Source organism: Triturus cristatus, chromosome 7, assembly GCF_964204655.1.
Source record: "Triturus cristatus chromosome 7, aTriCri1.1, whole genome shotgun sequence".
Lineage (NCBI taxonomy): Eukaryota > Metazoa > Chordata > Amphibia > Caudata > Salamandridae > Triturus > Triturus cristatus.
In genome coordinates this window covers 1,421,859,683-1,421,883,370 of record NC_140590.1, presented here as the reverse complement: position 1 = coordinate 1,421,883,370, position 23,688 = coordinate 1,421,859,683, and the positions used below count along the sequence as shown (strand labels likewise).

The 23,688-nt window shown below is 42.2% G+C and overlaps 1 long non-coding RNA gene across 1 annotated transcript in view; it reads right to left on the bottom strand.

Moving 5' to 3' along the window:
- LOC146812137 (uncharacterized) overlaps nt 1–4,172 on the bottom strand; it is a 130,592-nt gene extending 126,420 nt beyond the window's left edge. Inside the window, exon 1 of the long non-coding RNA XR_014965874.1 lies at nt 4,053–4,172. This is a non-coding gene — a long non-coding RNA (uncharacterized LOC146812137). The remainder of the gene's footprint in view (nt 1–4,052) is intronic.
- Between the last annotated feature and the right edge of the window lie 19,516 nt (nt 4,173–23,688).

The window sequence follows — 23,688 nt, the reverse complement described above, 5'->3', positions numbered from 1 at the left end:
TAGTTACATTAAAGCTAGCAAAAGATACAATAATATGAAAGATTGACAGATGGCAAGTGGCCCCCAACATCAGGTATTGTGATATGTCCCTATTAGCTCGGGAAGTTCCCTGTTCTTGTTGTATCTACGTGGGTGTAAGAGAAGACGGGCACATCGAGGGAGTGGGGGCCTGGGGGAGCTGCGTCTCGCTGAGGAGGTGTCTTGTTTGACAAACAGTTTGGGGCCCATAACAGAAAAAGAACAACTGGGACAGTATGGTCAACTTAACAGATTCCTATGTGCTAGCTGGTGGGCCCTATATGAGGGTCTCATACTTCAGATGTGGGCAGAATGGACCTGGGAGTCTTATATGATCAAAATAGACCCTGATTCAACCACACACAGGCCCGAGCTGGGGACCAGCTAAATGCCAAAAGGCCAATTAGATCTATATAGGAAAAAGACATGTGGGGATGGAGCAGTCAGCAAGAGGTTGAGAACCAGCACTCAAGGAAGACAACAGTTCAATGAGACAGTTCTTGCGGCCCTCCCCCTGCCTCCATCCAATAGGTGTAAAGATATCAAACATTAATTTACAGCCATAGAACCAACTCACCTCAAACACTGTATATAAGCAGGACAAAAAACCCATGAAAAGCCTAGTGGAGCACTTCAAACCAACTAGTTCACTTAAACCCAGTGTGACCCCCGGCAGTATGTCTTCAAGTACTTGAGTAGTGGAGTCCTCCTTTAAATCACCCCTCAGTAGGCCTTGTAGCCCACAATGGAGTGGGCAAGGTTTTCAAAAGTGGACTATGTAGAAAATGGTTACCATGGCCTGAAATGGACAAGCACCTAAAAAACCTAATTTCACTGTGGCAGGCCCATCTATCCTATGTTAAACAGTGCAAATTAAAATATTTAACGCATGAAACTCCTGTGAGACACTGAAAATGGAGAGAACAGTATGCAAAGACATTTCTTGTTGATCCGCGGTCTAGTTGCTTAAGGACCCTGCTATTGCTGTGCCAGGCTTAGATCTTTGGATTTGTTGTGGGTACAGTGCTCTCTTCAAAAATCGAGTTCAGTTGTGAGCACATTAAGATTACCGTAGTACCCTCCCCACTCACACTGCCAACCCTAGAGCCAGAGCCAAGTTCATCACAGCCAAGACTCAGGGGCGGCTGGTGACATTTTAAAGTGGTGGGCGTAAAGTGATTGGAATACTTCACTGTTGCGAGCGAGCGAGCCCGAACCCCTATAAGAAAATTTTGAAAAAAGAGAAGAGAAATGGTGCATTTTCAAGCACATTTGAGAAAGCAGGAAGGTTAATAAAGCAATTGTGAAAGTGCAGTTAGAACATTAATAAAGAGATGTCATATAACATAGGTAGCTGCTTATAACCACAGAGCTTCATAACAGACTTCGAGATAAAATGCATTTCTGAGTACCTCACTCACAGATGTTTTTTATTTAACAAACTAAACTGGTTGCAAAGTAGCAGCATTCAACATTGTTTACTTTTTGTAAATGAAATCAGCACGTCTCTCTTTAAGAGCAGCAAACTTTTCAATAACTTTAGTGTTAAAGTCCGGGATTTTCTGAACTAGCTTGCTCTCTACAGAGAGTATTGCCAAAGCATTGAGTCTTTCCTCAAGCATGGTGTTTCTCAGGAATGTCTTAATCCTCTTTAAGGCTGAAAAACATCGTTCTGCCTCGAATGTTGTCATAGGAGTGGTTATGACAATTTTAAGTAAAGCCACTGTCTCTCCAAGTGACTTTTCCATATTAAGTTTATGTATTAAAGCCAGCAAAGACAAGGCACTTGTGGCCTTCCGGTACACAGGCATTGCGTACAGTACAGTCAACTCAGTTCTCAGCTCTTCTTTATTGAGCATAGGATAAGCTCCCACAGCCTCATTCAGAGCACGCTCCGGGAAGGATTCATCATATTTGGCAAACTGTTGACTTTGCAGTAATGTGGCACTCACCAAATGTTTTGTGAAATAAAAACGCTCTTTTGCCTGCACAATTACAATGTCACAGATCTCCTTTGCAATTCGGACCATAGTGGTGATGTTTTTCCTGCGGTTTGTGAAAGTAGATTGCTCTGGCAGTTTGCTGTCTAAATTGTCAACCCCATCTCTCACTTTGCTTATGCTTTGGACAAACATAGTAGTATATACTTGCACTTTGACAGTATCTATCTCTCATGCTTGTAACTGATTGTATAACAGGTCGACAGCTACCATTATATGATGAAATAAAAACAGTAAGAACTGAAACTCTCTGTCTTGTAGTGTTCTACCAAAGCCATGGGCTTCAATCTGACTTTTGTAATCAAACTCATCATTGGCTTCTATGGCTTCAAAACATTTCAGAAGGTCCTCTCTATGTTCATAGATTAGGTTGACTGTATGGATGTTAAAGTTCCAACGAGTTGAGGATCCCCTTGGAACGCTTTTGTCTACAATGTCATGAAGTGCTTCTGTTCTTTTGGGGGAACGCGAGAAGAATGCTGCCATGCCTCCTATATCCTGAAAGAAAATTCGTGTCTCGGTGATCTTTGATACTGCCTGTTGCATAATAAGATTAAGTTGGTGAGCGTAACAGTGCACATAATGAGCATTAGGGTACACATCTCAAATTCTCTTCTGAACTCCACTAAGGCTTCCACTCATTACGGACGCACCATCATAGCTTTGCGCAATAAGTTTTCTTTTTTGAGGCAGCTCTGGAAAAATTAAGCTCAGTTGACGCAGTATAGCTGCAGTAATGGTTTCTGCACTAGAGTGTCTTAAATGTGTGAAACCATAGAACCTCTCCACAACTTGTCTGTCATTGTCAATGTATCGAAACACTAATACGGACTGTGTTTTAGTGGCCACATCAGTGGTGTCATCAGCCTGAATAGCCACAAAGTCTGTGTTTTGCAATTCTTGCACAATATGGCTTCTCATAATTTGGAGCATACACTCAAGAAGTTAATTTTGTATTGCTTTAGAGGTGCCCTTAAAGACTGTAGCACTTGCTAAATGTGCTTCCATATCCTTGTCTATGGTTGCTATTAAATCAACAAGACCTTTGAATATTCCAGGATTTGGGGAACCTTCCGATTCATCATGGCCTCGCAATGCCAGTTCAAAAGCACCACAGAAACGAATGCAATCAATTATTTTGGATAGAATCTGTCTGTTCCTATCAACTGCTTCATTGTGCTTCTGTATTGCTTTGCGGTATGCATCACTTATCTGCTGCTCAATCGGAGCATCTTCCCCCAACATTCCCAGTCTAGTCAGGTTTTCCATATGCTTTCTTGGGCGTGAATGCTTCTTTATTTTTTCAGACAAATGCTTCAAGTCTGTTACTCCTTGATTTGTCCAAGAAAACTCACCACCAAACAGCAAGCAGGGGAAGCAGAACAGAGAATTTCTTAAAGGGCACCCTGTAAGCCAATCAGCTTTTGTGTACCAGGCGTTTGAGAATGTACGTGTGGACATTTTTCCTCTGTCCTGGGAAGTTTGCTGTAGTTTTAGGTCAGGCCGATGAGGTCCCAATTGCTTTAAATGAATTTTCTCTTGAAGTGGCCGTGCCTGGAATGACCTTGTAATCAGCTCTTGTACTGTATTCATGATGCCGATGCTGGCCTTACCAATATATATTAAAGAAACCTGCCAATAATCAAAGTACAACATATAAGGTGCGGTGCAATAATATCAAATTTCAGTATAAATACATATATCTTGTGCAGTATCGCAATAAATCTCCAACAGCTCCCCTTTGCACAACATGACTGCTAAAAATACGGCCTTACTGCCTGCTGCCTCTGTGTGCCATAGTGGTTGCTGAAGGCACTGAAACAGACACTGCTTGAGGGCCTTGAACAAGGCAAGGGATAGATAGTGCTGTTAACAACCGTTATTGCCCAAATCACAGGGCTAAGGCTGTTAGTAAATTCCATCCACTGAGGGTACAATGTTCAGAATGTGTGCCTACCCCAACCACCATGTACAGTGACCACACACATAGCTCTAACTCCAATCTAAAAAAAAAAATAGCATCAGTTTCCTTACCTTTAACTCTGGTGTTTGCTGGGTCGTAGCCGGGGTGAAAGAGCAGCAAAGGAGGTCTTGTTCTTCGCCGGAAATATGACCAAAAATTTGGTAAGGGTTGTCAAGCTTTAGAAGGTGCTGAAAATAAAAATAACGTGGTGTAACTAGACAAGCATTGCTTTTAAGATACAAGTAATCCCAATTAATTTTACCAGCGTCAGTTCTTCAAGTTAACATAAAATAACTACAGTGTTCTTAAAATATTTATTTTGTTAGATGTTCGGGGAAACCAGACTTTTTTTAGTCTGCTACGTTAAAATTATCCATTGGAACCTGCTTACATTTAAATGTAATAATGATATGATTTTTAGCTTTCAGTATCTTTATGGAATATAATAGATCACAATTTTAAATTCAAACGTTTCTACTAAAGACACGTTTCGAAGCGTTATCTCAGCACAACTCTTGCATCCCCCTCTTTCTCTGCCTGCCATTGCGCTCCATGCTTCTGAAAGGTGCTAAAAAAAAACACAAGCAGACTGGCCAGGGCCCTGGGAGAGAGCCCTATTCCCTGATGATGAACTGCCCCACACCTGTTTATTGGTAAGGCGCCCATCCCTGCACTTTGAGCCCTCTTGGTAGCGCTTAGTTGTATTTGATTCAGGGTGTGAACTGTAAGGCCCATCAGGGAAGGTGGGTGTCACTCTGAGAGGATGATGACAACGGTTGGTGAGTGGAAGAAGGAGATAGAAGGACATGATACTGGGTTGGAGGTCGCAAATAGCATTTACCCCTGAAGAACTAAAAATAAATATCACAAGTGCTCGTGAAAATTAAATATACGTGTCATGTTACAAGTTATCATTTGTACAGACATCCCTATAGCCACTTTAAAGCACAGAAAAAAATAGTTTTTACATCTACCCCTGCAGACGGTTAATTATCATTTTACCTAATCTTGAGTTATAATTTTTGCTTAAAATAAGTTAGGATACATTATGTTGTACTTTTTAATCAACAGCATGGGGTAGACGGTTTACCAATCAGGAGGGAAACAGTGCACGCAGCCATCCCTGGTGTGAATGCGCACTTGTTACTACTGTTGGTATTTTTGCCCCCCCCCCCCCAAGAGATTGCCTATATAACGTGCAACCGGGCCGCTAGTGGCACCAGGTCCAGGGGTGCGAGTGGCCCACTAAACTCCAATTAGGACTGTTTTTTACTATCAAATGAGGAGAGTGGCAATTTTACCTTCTTGCACGAGGACACGACATCTTTGCTTCGCTGCTACTTCCTCTATATAAAATTGACCTCTGCTGCCCACCCCCTGCCTCTCACTGTCCCGCTGCCAGCCCGCCCTGCCTCTCACTCTCTCGCTGCCAGCCCGTCCCTGCCAGCCACTTAATTCCGACAGGTTCTGTCGGGCGGATTGCGCCAGGCCCGGATCCCGCCTGCTCCATCAGGCCTCTCTCTGCTCGGCGGTAATCGGAGCTCGCTCGGAAGAGACCGCTGTGGTCTGGGCCACAAATAGCCGTATTGATTGATTCATACACACGGCAGGCACCTGGGGCCTGCTATTGTTAACCCCCAGGCTCTCACCCAGGGGTGGGTCTCTATCGCGTGTGCTTTGACTGGCGGTGAGAAGATGGCCGCTCCCTGGGGCGTTCTCTGCACGCGCAAAATAGCCCATTTCCTCAGTTTATAGAAACATGTCAGCAAACGGTTGTCATTTCACGGTGGTTGGTGTTTAAGTGCCGACGGCTCTCTACTCTCAGCAATGCAGTGCACGCAAAGTTTTAACATTTTAATGGAAATCTTTTAGCACCGGGCTCTTTGTTATGCTCTGACTTTACATTTAATTATATTGTGTATTATACAGAAGGAATAAAAAAAGAGTATGCTTCATAATTTATATCTAAACTAGAAACTTGAGACGGAAGGAAGTACAGACGGTCTGAGCCAGCTAACTACAGGGGCATTTAACTTATTTTATAGTGCAGAGGGATCAAACGGTTGACTGTATCCATTCCACTAGACACCCTGTCCTGCCGGTATAAGGATATACATCACTGCAGTACTCACCACCAATGGACAAGTCCGGGACAGTAGAGTACACGACAAGAATTAATTGTCACCACACCACGACACACGAGTCACTCAGTCACACGGTCACACGACGGGTCCTGTACGCACCGCCGCCACGAGGTTATGCAGACAGTGTGGCACAACCGCGTGCGTGATGACGCGACCGACTGCTGGAGTGCGCACCTCATGGCCAATCACTGTCACTGTGTTCAGACATAAGCCACAGTGATTGGCCATAGTTGCGCGGCACCCAATTAGCAGTTACTCGTAGGCTGCCGCGGGTCTGAGAGACTGTATCAGGCTCTCAGCCAATCCAAAGACGCTGCATTAGCAGCGCCTGCCCTGGATTGGCGAAAGAGCACGGATAGGGCTCGCCCGGATACCGAGAGAGGGGGCTGCTGCATGAGGCAACCCTCGGCCTCTCGGCCCCCTCCTCTCAGTAGTAGTCAGTGGCAGACAGTGCGGCGAATGCGCATGCCCGTGCTTGTCGTGAGACAAACTCGAGCATGCGCAAATAAATTGCGAGCCGCTGCCTGTCAACTGTGTCAGTGCTCGACCCTCAGCCCCACCCCCTTCATGTCCGACGCAATATATTCATCATTGCATTGCCATTGCTGCCGGTCTGGGATTTGCTGATTTGCGTGCATGCGCGTTCGGTAAGTGGGGCTCCGCCCCTGCGCCCCAATGGACGCACCGCCACTGCCAAGACTGTCACCATCTTAGATTTGCCCGGACATTGCAGTAAATCAAATAGGAACTACTGCAAAGTAAGCAGGTCAGGCCTGGGAAGCTTTACTTGGTCAAAGGTAAACTAGGAGTGTCTTCCGTTGTGCTTACCCAAAAGCTGGTCAATCCTAAAAAACTGACCTCACCCAGCCTTCCTCAAACACTTACTCCACCTACTGAGAAGTCCTGAAGGAATGGACATCCTCCCTCTAGTACCCTGAACAAAGAAGTTAACTCCAAGGGTCAGCTGGGTGACCTCCTGTGCAACTAAAGGGAAACAAGCAGCAAGAGTTTTCTCCCGCAGTTCCCAACTGATTAATGGCACTTGGACTGGACTCTGCCGTCATTATTGACACCCTATGAGTCTTAGCACCTCCCCAGAAAGGCTTTAGAAGTGTACTCCTGTAGTTAGGTAAAATCTTGGACTAAGACAAACCCGGTTGTGTATCTGACTGGGGCGCCATCATAGTCTGCCTCAAACTTCGCCTACGTCCCTGTGCCCAATTTTTATTTATTTATTTTTTACTTGTATATTCGCAGCTCTCCTATTTTGAGGAGTCATTTAGTTTACAAAATTTTACTCTCTTCAGTTAGGTTTGGGATTATTACTTTGTGTTGTGACTGTATCCATTTTGATGCTGCATAAAAACACATTTCCTCCATGTGAAGCCTGACTGCTCTGTGCCACAGCTACCAGGGGGTTGACCTCAGGTTCATTTAGTGGCTTACGGTTCACTCAGAAGCTGTGATTATTCTGATGTGGGTTGTCACTTCACCCAAAATAATCCAATTTCCTGCAACACCTATTTCAGATATCTGTAATCCCCTTTATCTAGCTAAAGTCACAAATGTTTCATACTGGTGAAAAACTTCCCTTTCCTTCCGAAACCCCATCCGCACAATATTGTGGCACAACAGGGCTACACATTTATTTTCCAGACTTCAAGATTTAGCAATTTCTAAACATGGCAGTAAATTGCGAGAGAACATCTCTCTGATATGGCACATAACAAAGCAACTTTCGATTTTAAGAATTTTTAACAAACCAAAAGAAACATCCAAACAAACACCCAACCCCCTGCCCTAGACCGCCCCCCCCTCAATTGTTTACTTTAATAGGCTGAAGAGTTCACATTACTGCTTACTCCTATAGCAGGTGGAGGTTACTTTGCATTACCTTTTGGAGGGGGATATTTATCAATTGTGTTTAAGGGCAATACAGATTGCATTAGAATCACATTGCAAAGTGCTACAGGGGAGTGCCAAATCATACAGAATGCAGATTAACTTAATGGTTACTTAGTGCACATTGTTAAGTGGGGATGTGAAATATAATAACTGGTAGATCGCAGTAACTGTCCAAAAGGCAGTTTCATTTAGTCGTTACAGTTTGTTGAAGTCTAGTCACAAGTAAGAACTAAATGTAGCTACTCCATGGTAGAAAGCTGTTAGAGTTGTGGCACAATGCCTGCTGTGAGAGCCAGCAGCCAAGGTGAAAGCCAGGTCACGAATTGTAGTGTCAACAAAAAATGTATCCTTTTCCTTCGGATCTGCCCTTATGAATGAATAGAATTTTAGCAGAAATATTTACGGTAGCATGTTGATTTTTGCATACTCGAGGCAATTACTGAAAGCTAGAATTTCAGCACGATTATACACATTGCATGATTTTCCTAGGAACCAGTAGTGGAACCAGTAGTGGGAGTTACTTTAGGCCATCCCTGTATGTGGTGGTAAATAGTTTTATCTAGGGGCAAGGCCAGTTTAGATGAGTCAGCATAGTCTGTTGTACACTGAAGGCCAACAAGAGAATGTGGCCTAATGGCTACAGCGGTCACTATCGAAGCTGGGGAATCGGGTTCGAGTATCGGCAGGCATGTAAATCGCTGTGACACCTTCGGGTCACACACAACCCCCGAGCGTTCTCTCAGCAGAAAAAAGTATAAATACCACTAGGGCCGTCTTTAGGGCAGTGCAACCAGTGCGGTCACACTGGGGGCTGACCTGGAATGGGGGCACTGACCTCAGGTTGGAGGGGACGCTGTGTTTAGCAATAACTTACAATTTAAAAGCACTTGATGCAGAGTTCCTTGTGCCTCCAGATTTCAGGCAGCAATAAAAATGTCAAGATGACTTTTGTGATTAATGTTCCTGCTAGAAAGAGATCGGAGTTTTGTCTAGAGGCAGTTTTGACTCGCCATAAAGTAGCGCAGAGGGTTAATATGCCTGCGTATACATATTTTATATGTGACGGAGGGGCTATGGAGAGATGAGGGGCCCTTTACCGGGTAGTAGTGAGGAGGTCAAGGTGGGGTGGGGGGCAAAAAATAAAATAATAATTGGTCCACCGGGTGTCAGCGCTAATGCTAGCCCTGAATACCACTAGAGAGCTGTTTATCCCTTGTCATATTAAACGCAAACATGGTCAGAGCAATGACATCAAGGCACATTATCCAGATGTTTGAACAAACTTTGAAACTTGTCAGATATAAAACTCAGCTACGGGTCTAAGACAGGAAAGTGCGGACAGAGTCCTCGATACAGGCTCGGCAGATTAGGCACTGGTTTAATTCAGGAGCACACCCTGTACACACTACAAGATGGCCACAGGGAACAAAGACGATAAGACACCTCGCTGTTCCTGCATATCTTACACACTCGTTCTTCCTTTAGTTGACGCAACTGCCTCTGTACTGTTGCCTGTGTTCACAAAATATTAATCAAAATCTGTTTAATTCAAACCCAACCCCCCTGGCCTTTCCTCAACCCATCCCCAAACAATTGTTTCAACTGGTGTTGATACATCCAGATTATAAAAACAAGAAAATCAACCACACAAATCACAACAAACTAAACACCAGACGAAACCCATTCTATTGTCTGCACGACCTCTGGACGTGATAATGTGGCACACAAAAAAAGTGTATCTAGTACATAGAATCTGCTGGAGAAATGCATTTACTTTAAGTAAGAACCTATTTATGGGACCTGGTTTATCAGAATCAGGATCAAAAATAAGAAAAAGATGCATCAGTGGTTGGCAGGGTGGAACCTCATTAATGGGCGGACCTCTGCCATCATAGTCATGATGCAGAGCTGGACAAGTCAGTAGTGCCAATTAGCATAGAAGGTCTATTTATCTGAAGCACTTCAATGGGCATGAAAATGGCTGGGCAAATCACTCTTGCAAGTTAAAAGAACAAAGGCTTGAATCCGCTATGCTACTTCCATCTAGCCCACCCCTTCAGTGCAGTTCCCATTTGATCATAGTCCATTTCAGTTACGCCTCATTTAACTAGTACTTGAGCTGCAATTAAGAGTGAAGACTATGGGTTCTTCTGCAGTCGGGTGCTCATGAACCAGACTTCGAGGCTTTCAGTAAACTATGTACAGCCATCAAGGAGGGTATCCCACTCCGGGTCCTATGACCAAACCCATTTCTCCTACAGCCTGGGATCCAAACCTAGGACCTAGATTAACAATTTAAAGAAAATATAATCATTGGAGCCACTCTGCAAAATTATGAAATGTATTGAGTTCTGCAAGCTACCCATAAGTGTATTAAAATATTGCTCTCCAACTCTCCTGTCTGACATCTCCAAGCTGGAAGTCAGTGTCCACTTGGACTCACTTCCTTAAAGATTTTATACTGAGGTTACCGTCACCATTTTGTGACAATTTACTTATTTGTGCATTCCACCTTAAGAAATGCAATACTAAAAGGTTCTACTCTACTGCCATTGATAATAAGAAACACTGAAGGGGAGAGTAAAAATCCACAAGTTGGGGTGTCTGATACACAGAGCTTTAAGACAGCATAGGGTTTAGATCAAGAGCTGCAGCACTGGTAGGATTAAATTCAATGAGGGAAAGGGACAAGCAAACAGATAGGAAACTTGCAGTCTATAAAACATGGCTGACTTTTTTTTTGCAGTTTTATATAGCCAGAACTCAACCCGAAGTTATTTGAGTGGTTTACATTAGCACCAGTTACATTACACAAGGACACGTTAATTTATGGTAGGCGTGGGGAGATTAAGTGATTTGAAAAGAATCACAGGATGTTGAGCCGATGCAGAGACTTGAACCCAGTGTCCTCAGTTCTAAAGCCGGCGGCTCTGGCTGTTAAGCCACATCCTGACTTACATGACAAATAAATGGAGCCTCAACCCATTATCTTGTTACCACAACCTTCCCTTCACAATTGTTTTACCTGCAGCTTGCTTCTGATGCGGTAGAAGCCCCTCCTGCTCTGGGGTTGCGAGAGACCAGTTCTGGTGAAATGACAAACAAAAGGAGGTCTTGAAACCGACTGGTTTTAAATACAGTCTCAAAATCACTGTCCTGTTACCACACATTACCTCTCCATGCACTACATCCAACAGACCCCTCACAAATACTTCACCTGCATGCTAAGATACTGGCTTTGCTAAAAGAATAACCGCAATCAGACTCCAGTAAAGTAAATCAGTGCTTGCCCCATCCTGGAGGTCAAGACACAATTGATCTTTTAGACTTTATACCCTATTTTAAGCAGAGAAGCATAAACAGAAAAAAGCAACATGCTTTAGTGGAGTGTGCTGAGTACATGGGGCATGTTTGAATCCTTTCAGAACCCAAACTTCCTACAGGGAGGATGCTTTTATTTTTATTGTGAAGCCTATTCTCAGACATCTTTTAAGACTGACCATACCTGGGTCTGAAACTCTCTCCAAGCACACCTACCCCACCAGTCGACCATGTAGGATGCATAACTACAAATATTAAATCTTTATCCCTAACAAGTTAATGAATTAGCTGAAATAACTAAAGATATGCAAGGGCACAGAAAATACACATTTGCTCTTGAATGTGTTTTGCCAAAGGGACATTTAAAGGTGACTCTGAATTAAAGAACTGTAGCTATAGCTAGCCAGTGCAAAAGCACCAGTCGTAATCAATGACCTATGAATACAGACTGCTTAAAACAGTTACACCAAAGCAGACTATGACTCAAAGTATAGGTATTAAGAAAGTAACACTTCTTTGAACCTATGCAAACTTTTGAAGGTGGAAAGCAAGATGTGATCCCATGCAAGAGATTCAGGGGAGGACAATTTCACCTTCACAAGGCACATAGTCCATGTCAAAGTCCAGGATCTCTCAGTCACTGGGTAAGAACATGAGAGGCGGGTAAACATCCCAGGGTTTCACATCCTCCATTAATGCACTTTGGAGCATCTGTTGCTGGTCTGCTCGAAGTGCCCTGCGATGACAACCTGCATCAGTGCGAGGTCAGATAATCATCCAACCACAGTAGCGTGACAAGAGATTTACAAGGAGGAGGCTGAGCAGGTGAAGAGCCGAGCCCTAGAAAGAATCCAGAAAAAAAGGTAGCTCATTCACATTTGTAATTTCAATATTTTCATCCAGATTACTGCAAGGAGGCATAGATGCCTGCAGTGAAATCTTACTGGAAGATCCAAATGGTGATCGATAGGCTGGAGGAAAAAATTGGCAAGTCACAAGATTGAAAGAATGGTTCTTTTGCCTTCTTCCCAACCACCAACACAAATAAGGTGCTTTCATAACAGCCAGTCTCAAAATATCTTGCTGTCCTTTGGATTAGCCATGGCCAACTCAACGATAGTCAATAGCCTTGAAACTGGTACTATAGGCAATCTGTTTTATTTGAGTGCAATGTGACTGTTTGCCTGTCATAATAATTTTGTGGAGTATAAGTGAATCACTAATCTATTTTTTTATCTTCATTTCACATAACAGCCCCCAAGGACAAGAAGGATGCTGTGGTGGTGGGTCCTGGAGTAGCTGGTCAGGAGGCACCGACCACCAACGAGGCTGCTGAGGGCTCTGCTAACCCCAGTAAGTCCTATTTTTTTTAATAATTTCCATAATGTTGGGATTTTGATTGTTGTGGGCCTAGGGTAGAAACTTGGGGTATTGGAACGTTAGTGCTGGCTTCCAGGTCTGGAGTTGCTGCCTCAATCCTGGTGTTGCTGGTGAGAAACAAAGATGCTCTGACACCCTTACCAGCCATCTTTTCGTGTGGCGATGAGGACGGGACACTAACCTACACATGCAAAGCACAATAGATTCCTTTTTTTCCTCTGCCTACTATACTACTTTAAAAAACGTCCTTGAATATATTTATTTACAATTTTTTATTTTTTCAAGCTCACCTATCCAATTGTAGTTTCATTCCTGGTATCCTTGCATTTTTTGTTTCTTATTTCAAGTTTTGTATTTTGGTAACTGAATGATTCCGGTCTATAGTTCACTTATCTTCTGCTTTGTTGGCTATATTTCCCCTATTTTGAACCCTATTTTGACGACTAAGTACACATGTTTTATACTCTTCTGTCTACCATGAAGATTGGAGGTTCAAGTAAACTAGTGTTATAAATAATATTCACCATGTATGTGTTGAGAAGGCTTTCATTTTCTTGCTCCTAATCTAACGGTTAATATGAGAGTGGCCATGGTCCCACCCCCTAATGTTGTGCTGTGTAATTTATTTATACAGTATACCAGCAGTTTCCCTGACAGTGCAGCATGGCTGGAAAACATACAATACCATTGCATTTGCTAACCAATACCATGTGTCTTTAATTGACCATTATTCTACCCCTTCATTGTTCTTCAATGACTAAGTCATCATGATAATCATTGGTTATAGCTCTGCACCTCTATTACATAACATTTGTGGTTGGCATCACTACCTGGCTTGTCTAATATGGTCAACCCAAAAAATGCCCAGAGTGATAGTTTTTTGTTAGAAGATACTGCAGTGCTAACTGAAATGTAGTTAAGTATGGATTGTGGTTGTGTTTTTTTGAATGGATAAATTAAGGGGAGGCATATTTGCCATCTAAAAAATGTACAATGTTTTTATTCCAACCACACAACCCACTTGTGATCTTAGCTCAAGTGTCTCTGCAGGAGTCATGTCAGTTAGAGAGTGAAATACTTCGGCAGGGACGGGCAATGGTAAGTCACATAATTGCTTGCTTATTGACAAATACTAGTATACTCACTAGTTACCAGGGCATCATCGACTCGTGATCGTGACCCCCTCCTGCTTTACCAGGTGCAGTGGTGGTTGAGTTATGGCCTCTTCTATCTGCAACTCAGCAAAAGCTCACATAATGAGTGGTGATGGTTTGCAGGAAACAGGAAAGAATGGAAGGTTGGAAGAAAGGAAAGGATGGGTGAAATGGTATACGAGTGAAAGGGTGGGTGAAAGGGAGCATGGGGGGTAAAAGGATGATGGGTGAAGGGATGGTTGAAAGATAAAGTAGATTGAATGGATGGATAATGGATTGAAACTTTTGGTGAAACAATGGATGAGATCAAGTGAATCTTAAATTAGACCAACAACTACACATGAATCATACCAATCCTTGCCGAGGATCCTTATGAATATATGTCTTAAACAGGCTTAAAGATGCCTACCACCTTGTCAGACGGGATCACCATTCTCAATGCCCATTTGACTAAATAAAGTTTTAAATAAATATTTATATCACTTTTTTTTAACACATGACAAACTAATATGCACAAGACCATAAGCTTCGACAGACTTAACTCAGACACAGGAGAGCAGTATTCTATTAACAGAGGTTCAGTTAGTGACAATAACAGCATTAAGATGTTCATCAAAAGAAATGCACCACAATAGATAGAGCTGCCAAAAAGTGGGCCACCAAAACAGAGCCGCCGAATACAATAGGAGGGTTGAAGGCAAAAAGATAGGGAAGAACCACACCAAAAATGCAAGAAGTAACAGGAAAAGAATGGGCCCCTCTACACCCCCCCCAAAAAACCCATCACAGCTGGTAGTAGTAATGAATGGGCAAAACATCTGACTAGCTTGGAATATAAGTAGAATTATTATAATATACTCAAATAAATAGTAGGTGGCGACAGAAGACTATGTCTCCCAAAGCTACCTACCATAACACAAGCCTCTTTGCAGTGGCTTGTCTTTTAGCTTTTGAATTTACAGTTCCAATTCTGACATTGCTGCAGCTTCAAGTATGCCAGAGGTATTAAGGCATGGGCAGTTTCTCATGGCATCCTATCTTTTAGGCTACCCCCATGGAAAATTATCTTTCACAAATTTCTTCACCTCTCTTTTCAAGCTACCCGTATCTCTCACTGTCGCTCTAACCACTATCATCATATCAATTTTTTGGAACCCTGAGCAAGAAGTTGCAGTGATTTAAGAGCGACATTCCCTGAGAGCTTAATATTCATAAGATAAGACAAGTAGAAACGAATCGTACCAAAGTCCTTACACAGTATCCTTATCTATATATGTCTCAAAGTGGCATAAAAACAGCCACCACCTTCTCAGACAGGATCACCATTCTCTAAGCTTATTTGACTAAGCAAAGCTTTTTAAATAAATATTTCTATTGCATTTTTTCAACACATAATAAACCAATGTGTACAAGACCATAAGCATTGGCAGACTTATCTCAGAGACAGGACAGCAGTATTTTGTTAACAAAATAGAGGTCCAGTTAGTGGCAAAAACAAAAAATGTCCATCAAAGGAAATGCGCAATAAAAAGCCACCAAAACATGGCAAGCCAAAAACTGTGCCACCAAAACTGAGTGGCCAAAAATTGAGCCTCCAAATATTAAGCTGTCAAACACTGGCCCGACAAATACCGGGCCGAGACATAGTGACCGCCAAAAACAGAGCCACGAAAAAGAGCTGTCAAAATCAGGGCCAAAAAAGCAAGGATTGTTGAAGGCCAAAAGTTAGGGGAGACCGTGCCAAATATGCCAGGACTAACAGGACAAGAACAGACCCCTCAAAAAAACTAAGCATCACAGCTGGTAGTAGTAATGAAAGGGCAACACATCTGACTACCTTGGAATACAAGAAACCAAGAACTAATATATTATACCCAAATAAAAGTAGGTGGTAGCTGTTGTCTATACCTCACAAAATCTAACACCATCCTCCTTGCAGTGGTTTGTCATGTACCTTTTGAATTTAGAGTTCCAATCCTGACAATGCTGAAAGTTTAAAGTAGAGAAGAGTTATTAATGCACGGGCAGTTACTCAAGGTGTAGTATTTTCAAGGCTGCCCCTCAGGGAAAATGATCTTTCACAAGTTTCTTAACCTCTCTTTTCAGGCTACCTGTATCTCTCACTGTTGCTCTACCCACTGTCTTATCAATTTCTTGGGGGCAATATGCAAGACATTACACTCATTTTAGAGTGACATTTACTGAAAGTTTAATGTACAATTGAATTTTTGGGATGAATTTGCAAATATTGAATAATAAAATTCAGATTTTGAAGAGGGGACCATTAAAAAGTTAGCCACCAAATACTGAGCTGACAAACTTCTGAGCCAGCAGATACTGAGCTGCCAAATTCTTATCTGCCAAAAAGTCAGCTGCCAAATACTGCGCCACCAACAGGCTTAACTCAGAGACAGGACGGCAGTATTCTGTTAACATAATAGTGGTTCAGTTATTAGCTATAACAGTATTAAGATGTACATCAAAACAAATACACAATAATAAAAGAAGCCCCAATGACGGACCCACCAAAGACTGAGCCGCCAAAGACTGAACTACGACATATTGAGCTGACAAATCAGTAGCCACTAAAGTGAGCTGCCAAAAAGTCTGCCTACAAATATTGAGCCACCAAATACTGAGCTGGAAAAAAACAGAAGCAAAAAACAGAACCATCAAAAATAGGAGGGTTAAAGGCAAAACTTCAGGGGAGAACCAAATCGCGAGTCAACACAAAGACAGAGCCGACACAAAGTCAGAGATAACAAAAAGATCTTCCAAAAGCAGAGCCACCAAAAATAGGCGGGTTTAAGCCAAAAAGTTAGGAGAGAACTAAGCTAAAGATGCCAGGTCTAACAGGCAAACAACCAACCCTTCCACACCCAAAAATAAAACAAGACATCACACCTACCTTCAGGCTACTTCTACCTCTCACTGTAGCTCTATCCACTGTCACATTATCAATTTTTTGGACGCCTGGGTAAGAAATTACAGTGATTTTTTTAGCTACATTTTTTGAGAGTTTAATATCCATATGATAAAAAGTACACATGAGTCATACCAAAGTCCTTACCCAGGATCCATACAAATATATGTATTTTTAATTTGTATTTTCTTAAGATATGGCAGTAAAAGAAGAAGTTTCCTAAATAGCACAATCCGTTGCATCAAAAAGGAAAGCAAGAATCTAATAAACTTACCAAATTCATTCCCCAAATTCATTTTACTATCAATATAGAATACATTTCTTCTCAGTAATGTTCTGACTCCTAGATTTCCATTTTCCAGCAATAAAATTACTTCATTAAACAGACTCTTCTATACAATAGGTCTAGTAGGAATTATCTATAAAGTGCACAATCAGTGAGCGACCAGTAATGAAGTGCTTCTCAAACTTATTCTAGGACATACAAACTAACTTGGAACATTAGATCAAAAAGTTATAGAAATTGCATAATTCATATTCAGATTATATCTAGCATATTTCATTGTTTACTCTCAATAACCAACTATCCCTTCTTAGCTGTTCAATTCAAATTCTTCGTTATTTTATTTAGTTTAACTAAGGATTCCCCCCTCCATCCCCCTTTTGGCATATAGAGCTTCTAGAGTGTAAACTCTTTAACAATATCTCAGTGCCTCTTGAAAATGCAGAGTTCTCTCCAATTTCCCAGAATTAAGGACCTTGCTACTAAGGTAGCTATAAACATAAATTGACGCTGTCCAATAGTTATTTCTTCCACTATTCCCGTTATGGCACAGAGAGCAGAAGATGCTTCTGGACAAATGCTGATTTGCAGATTTAAACTAATACCTAAAGAGATGTTTTGCCGGAATATAATTAAATGAGTACATCTACATACTGTATGAAGCCAATCTCAATAGGTCTGCCTGCATCTAAAGCATTTAGACTCAACCTTGGTGTATATATTTTATGGAGTTTGGCGGGAGAATAATAAATCATCCATTTACTAAACTATTACTTAAATAGGCTGCTCTTACCGCCTTACAGCTCCATTTATTATATTCTTGCTATTGTGGGATGCTCCTACAACATAATCACAAATGAGCTTCACAATGCGTGTAGAAGAGGACAAGGGGCGCGGGGTTCCAGGAGCTAGCAGCCTACAACAATAAATGTTAACCACAACAAGAGCTGCTCCTAGTGTGGTGACCACTGTGGAGTTATAGTTATATTGTGAGTGAGGGCATCTCACAAAATGTGACGGACTGGTCTCACACATCACCTGGTGTCATGCGTCATCATTGACCAGTCCTCGCCCTCTTAATCCTTGGTTTGATAGAGGGCGGGCATACACCTGACGACAGGGATGCACTTCTAAACTAAGTGGGGGCCCGTGAAAGAGTGAGTGAGAGTAAAAATCCTTATAGTTATCAAATTGTCTTTTTAATGTGATTGGTAACTATATGATATTAAAATCAATGGATGGTGTATGGGGAAATTATCGTCCCCTAACCGTAGTGTAAGAGGTCGACATGTTTCTGCCGTATTGGCCCAGGTGGGTACAGGGCATTCATCAGGACCTTAGTGTAAAGAATAGGGGGCTTCGTTCTTACCAACTGGTGGCAAGAAGATACCACTGTGCGGGTGTGAGCTGTGTCACTCTCCACTATGAAATTGCTTCCAAGTTCAAGCCCTAAATACCAAAGCTACTGGCCCCATGGGAGGAGGGGAGGGGAAACCCCTGTTGCAACATCGGGGTGGATCGGGAGCAGTCACCCAGGAGCAACGCGGGAAACTTTCCTTGAGGCAGGTTTGACAACAGCTATCACAGCTGGTAGTAGTAATGAGGGGGCAACACATCTGACTTACATTGGAGCATAAGAAGCCACTACCCTAATATACCCAAATAAAGACTCTGTGTGTTTCCATGGAGACCCGCCCACCCATATTTCTTACTGCAAAATTGGACATGTGGCACAAAATGCCAGCAAAGTAGCTTTGATTGTGACACTCTCTCATCACTCCCCTACCGAGACACATCGAGCCATTTGACTTCCCACTGCTTTCGGTGTGGATATTGGAAAACTGCCTATGGCCATCATCTTGACAGATGATCCAAGAACACTGTGGGGCCTGTTGATAACCAGGCATGAGGCAGTCATCCCATGGAAATAAATTCAACCAACAAAGTAGGTCTTTAGAAGACTTAGCGTCTGAACAAAATGCACGCTAGAACTTCCAGTTATATGCAAATTGTGTGACTGAGTGATGGTTCTCATACAAGTTCGGAAATTGGTGCAGTTAGTGTTGGTATATGTTTGCATATTGTTTCTACAATCTGTGAGCTCCCTCTAGTGGTCAAGGTACATGTACCGAAAATGTCTAGAATAGAGAGCAACAAGGTACGCAACACAGAGTGTGCTGGTGCAATTGTATGTTCTGCCACCAGCATTTCAATAGCTGGAGTCAGAGTTGAGAACTAAGCATAGCTTTTGAACTGAATGGTTCAAATATTCTGTCACTGGTGCATGTTTATATCCCTTGTTGATTATAATCAAAAATAATTCACAAAGAGCAATCACTAATGGTTTCAAAATGCCTCCAAAATGTCACTACCTAGGTTCCAAGCAATCTGCCTAAAGCAGAAAATCCATTCCCTGTTGCTTTCCAATCACCTGTTGCTGTTAACCCTTTCAAATCTTTCTTTAAATCATTGATGTTTCTAATATATTTCAAGTCCTTACACTAGTCTGGAATGCAAGTACAACATTGTTGAACTTTCAACATCGAGCAGACTACACCCTCTTTTGCCAGAAAGACTAATACAAGTCAGTTCTGCAAAACCATGGATCTGATTGCAACCATTTCTGTATCTATAACTAAAAATTCTCCAGCTATACTAGTATACAACTTGTCAACTACAGTAAAATGTATCTATTCTTTTGAGATGAGTATCAATCCTACATATCAAAGCACCAAATATGTCACCTACAATTTCACTAGCACCTCTTTTAGCTCATGTGTCCTTATTGAATCATCAATTTGTCACACATCATAAATCTTTGGAACAACTATCCCCATATAACATGTTCCATACCATCTCTTGTGTAACCTATAAATTGCATTTTCCCGCACATGTAATAAACTCCAGGAAAAAGAGGATCTGCTTCCTCTAAATATAATCCCCAGTTTCCTTGAACTTCAAATGTATGATCACATTCACTATTCCCTACGAAATTTTTCTCAGTTGTGGATTTCCTAATGAATATGCATAATCTTTGTAGCCAATTTAAATCTAATGCTGCCATTTTCCCACTAATCTGTGCTCACTCATCTTTAGTAAGCCTGGGCAGAGTTCGCGTAGCGGTGCTACGTAAAACTCCGCGAAGTAGTAAAAAAAACTCAGCAGCACTATGCAGAGTTCCGCGAGCGGGCAGAGTTGCTGACATTCGCCAACACGGATTGTGTGTTCGGGGGGAAATACCGTGCAAACTTCACCACTAGGTCGCACATTGGCACGGCCATCTTGTTTTTCTTGTCTGTTATGGTTCTGGGCCTTTTTTTTTAATCCTCCCTAAATCTTGGCAATCGTTTAGTCTTAAAACTTTTTGGGGGATCTTTCTAATTTATTGTCTATCCTTCTCTCTTCTTCAGTGTATATTTTGTGTTTTGTTCTAATTTTTGTGTTTTTTGTGTGCATTTCGTACTGTTTTTCTATTACTTACTTATTTCCTACTTTCTTTCTTCTTCTCCTCACTCAAATTTTTACTTTCTAATTTTTTTTTCCACCCCTGCTCCCCCAGAATCATGGCTAAGAAGACTCAGAGTGCGAACCGGGGAAAGAGAAGCCGCCTTCCTTGTGGAAGGGATCACACAGAAAGGGTGCAGCCCCAGGCCTTGTTTTTGGAGGTGGCTGTGCTTGTTTTTGTGTGCAGCGCCACCTCCCCTCCCCCTGGCAGCAGGCGGCAGGCCTGGTACAAGCTCCGGGAGTGTCACCAGCAGTGGGTGAGGGTGCGCAGGGCAGTGTATTGCAGCTCTGGGATCCGGTGCACCCATAACCAAATGACGCACTCGTGGTCCGATATCCTGAACTGAGAGCAGGACCTGCTGGACGTATTAGGTGTTGAGGTTGTGGGGCTTGGTGAGTAGCTAATTATTACTATTGTGTGTTCTATGTTATGGCGGATATAATTTTTCTCCCAAATAGCAAGAATGCTGCTGCTTACATGCAGGTAAGTTACGTTTAAAAATCTCATATTATGTGATTGTTTTTAATCTAGACAGGTGAAAAGCGCTACTAATCGTACTTGTTTACTACTTTGTACTCGCTTGGGCTGATTTTGTAAGAAAGGTTAGAGAACTTAAATTAGGTAATGAAGACTAGAGAGACTCCTTTACTTTGTCCTGTCACACTAAGATAGTCGTAGTTAGTTACTTAGTATTAGATGGTTATTTAGCTGCCCGCGTGACGCGTCTTCTCACGTGTCTTCAGTCCTCAGTAGAACCTTTTGTAGTTCATATAGTGAGTGAATAGCAACCAACCAATTTAGTGTATGCAATATGCATGGTTCCATCTATGCATTGAAGAAGACTAAATGCAGACCTAGTGGATTGACCTGTCAAAGGGGCTTGGGATGATTGCGAATGAGATTGGAATTCGGAACTTAGAAGCAAATATAATTTTTTTGCAATTCATTCCAAAGTCTTTGGAATAGGTGGGCTAGGTAGGTTTAGGATTCAGGAATCGGAATGGAACTGTGGAACAATAAAGATAGAACAGTCCACAACCGCGATACTAGTCTACCACTAGTCTATCTGTTTTAGGAAAGGTCAATGTTATTGCAATTGCCGTTTCCTGTCAGAAAATCTTTTTGGCGCAATTATTTATTATTTATTTAACACCAATCATTTTTTTATTTCTTTAATTATGCCTTACATGTTGAGCATCCAGGGGCAAGAAGACGGGGTCTTCTGAGGCGGGTGCAGAAGCTGGAGGTGCCTCCCAGCAGGAACAACGCTCCTCTGCAGATGGCTCTGCTAGCCCCAGTAAGTCGTCCTGTTGTTAGTATTAATATATATTTCCCTAACTTTTACCGCTCCTTAGTTTGAACTATTATTTCCGTTTCCTAATTTCATTTTTTCCCAAATCCTCTTCGATCTATCTGTTTCTAAATTCTTGTTATCCCTGCATTACCTACCAACTTAGTTATTTCTATTTCTAGTATTTTTTTACATCAAATCAAATTAGCAGCAGTTGATGGCAAACAACTGATTACTGTGCACCATGGCAGGAAGGAAGTATGAGGAGGAGGAGGGCACCATTATATTTTCCAACCAAGAGACCTCATGTCCGATTGTCACCAGTTTGGCCACTGTTTTTCTTTTTAAAAACACCGGCTATTTTATTATTTTTGATAGGGCATGCTGTCTACTCTACTCTATAACCTGAATTGTAGTTATGTGTGTGGTGTATGTATTGTATTTTCAATCTTGCTAGTGATAAAAAGAAATAGTTAGAGGCGTATATGGCATCTAAAAAATAGTGAGTCGTGGCCAAATAGTAATAGTAATTACTTTCAGAATACTTTTTACTTACTTTTGGTTTACTTTGAGGACTGGGGGTGTTATGCCTAGATCCCACACCTAATGTTCTTACAATACACGGTAAGTAAGACTTTATACTTTGCAGTTTAGTTCTATTTTCTCCATACAAATATTGTGCCTCCGCCAAACAGTGTGCCGCCACCAAATAGTGTGCCGCCGCCAAATAGTGTGCCACCGCTACCACATCGTGAGCCGTCGCCACCACAGTGAGCCGCCGCCGCAACCACATCGTGAGCTGCTGCCACCAAATCGTGAGCCGCCGCCGCCACCACATCAAGAGCCAACGCCACCACATCATGAGCCGACGCCACCACATCGTGAGCCGACGCCACCACATCGTGAGCCGACGCCAAGACATTGTGAGCTGACGCCACATTGTGAGCCGACACTGCCAAATTGTGAGCCAACGCCGCCAAATCGTGAGCCGACGCTGCCAAATCGTGAGCCAACGCCGCCAAATCGTGAGCTGACGCCACCAAATCGTGCACTGATGCCGCCAAATCGTGAGCCGCCTCTAAATAGTAATAATTACTTTCTGAATACTTTTTACTAACTTTTGGTTTACTTTGAGGACTGGGGGCGGTATACCTAGATACCACACCTAAGGTTCTCACAATACACGGTAAGTAAGACTTTATTGTTTGCAATTTAGTTCTATTTTCACCATACAAACATCAGTTCAACACTAAGAACATTTGAGACCCCAAATCTCATAACATGGGTTACTAAGGGAGAAAATGTGTCAGCGGTTTCTCAGGCAAGTACAAGACTTACGAGTTTTGGGTGTTAGGACCAAGGTTGCCCAAGGTCTAGATGGGCACTCTAGTTGCACCACCAGCGGCAATGCATAAATACTTTAATCATTGCCTCTGAGATTAGCCGGACTGCTTTTCTGCCAACTACCAAAGGGTTAAGCATAGGTTATGCAGTGACTTTGTGATTCAGCCGAACAAGGACTGTGGTTGTTGTCTGTCCGAGGCTTCCACCCCATTCAATCAATAACCCAATTTCTTACAAGTGTACTTTTTATGCCAGTATATTATATGGAATATTGAGAAAGTTTAAGGAATCCTGAAACTCTATGACTTAAGCAACCTCATTCACTAACTCTCGCTCCCCTTACCACTGAGGTCTGTATTTGTCAAGTTTCAGAATTATTTTGTACTGATGTATGTTTAGAAAGTTGCATAGCGTTTTGAGACAGCTGTAAGGGGTCATTCTGGCAATATATAAAATA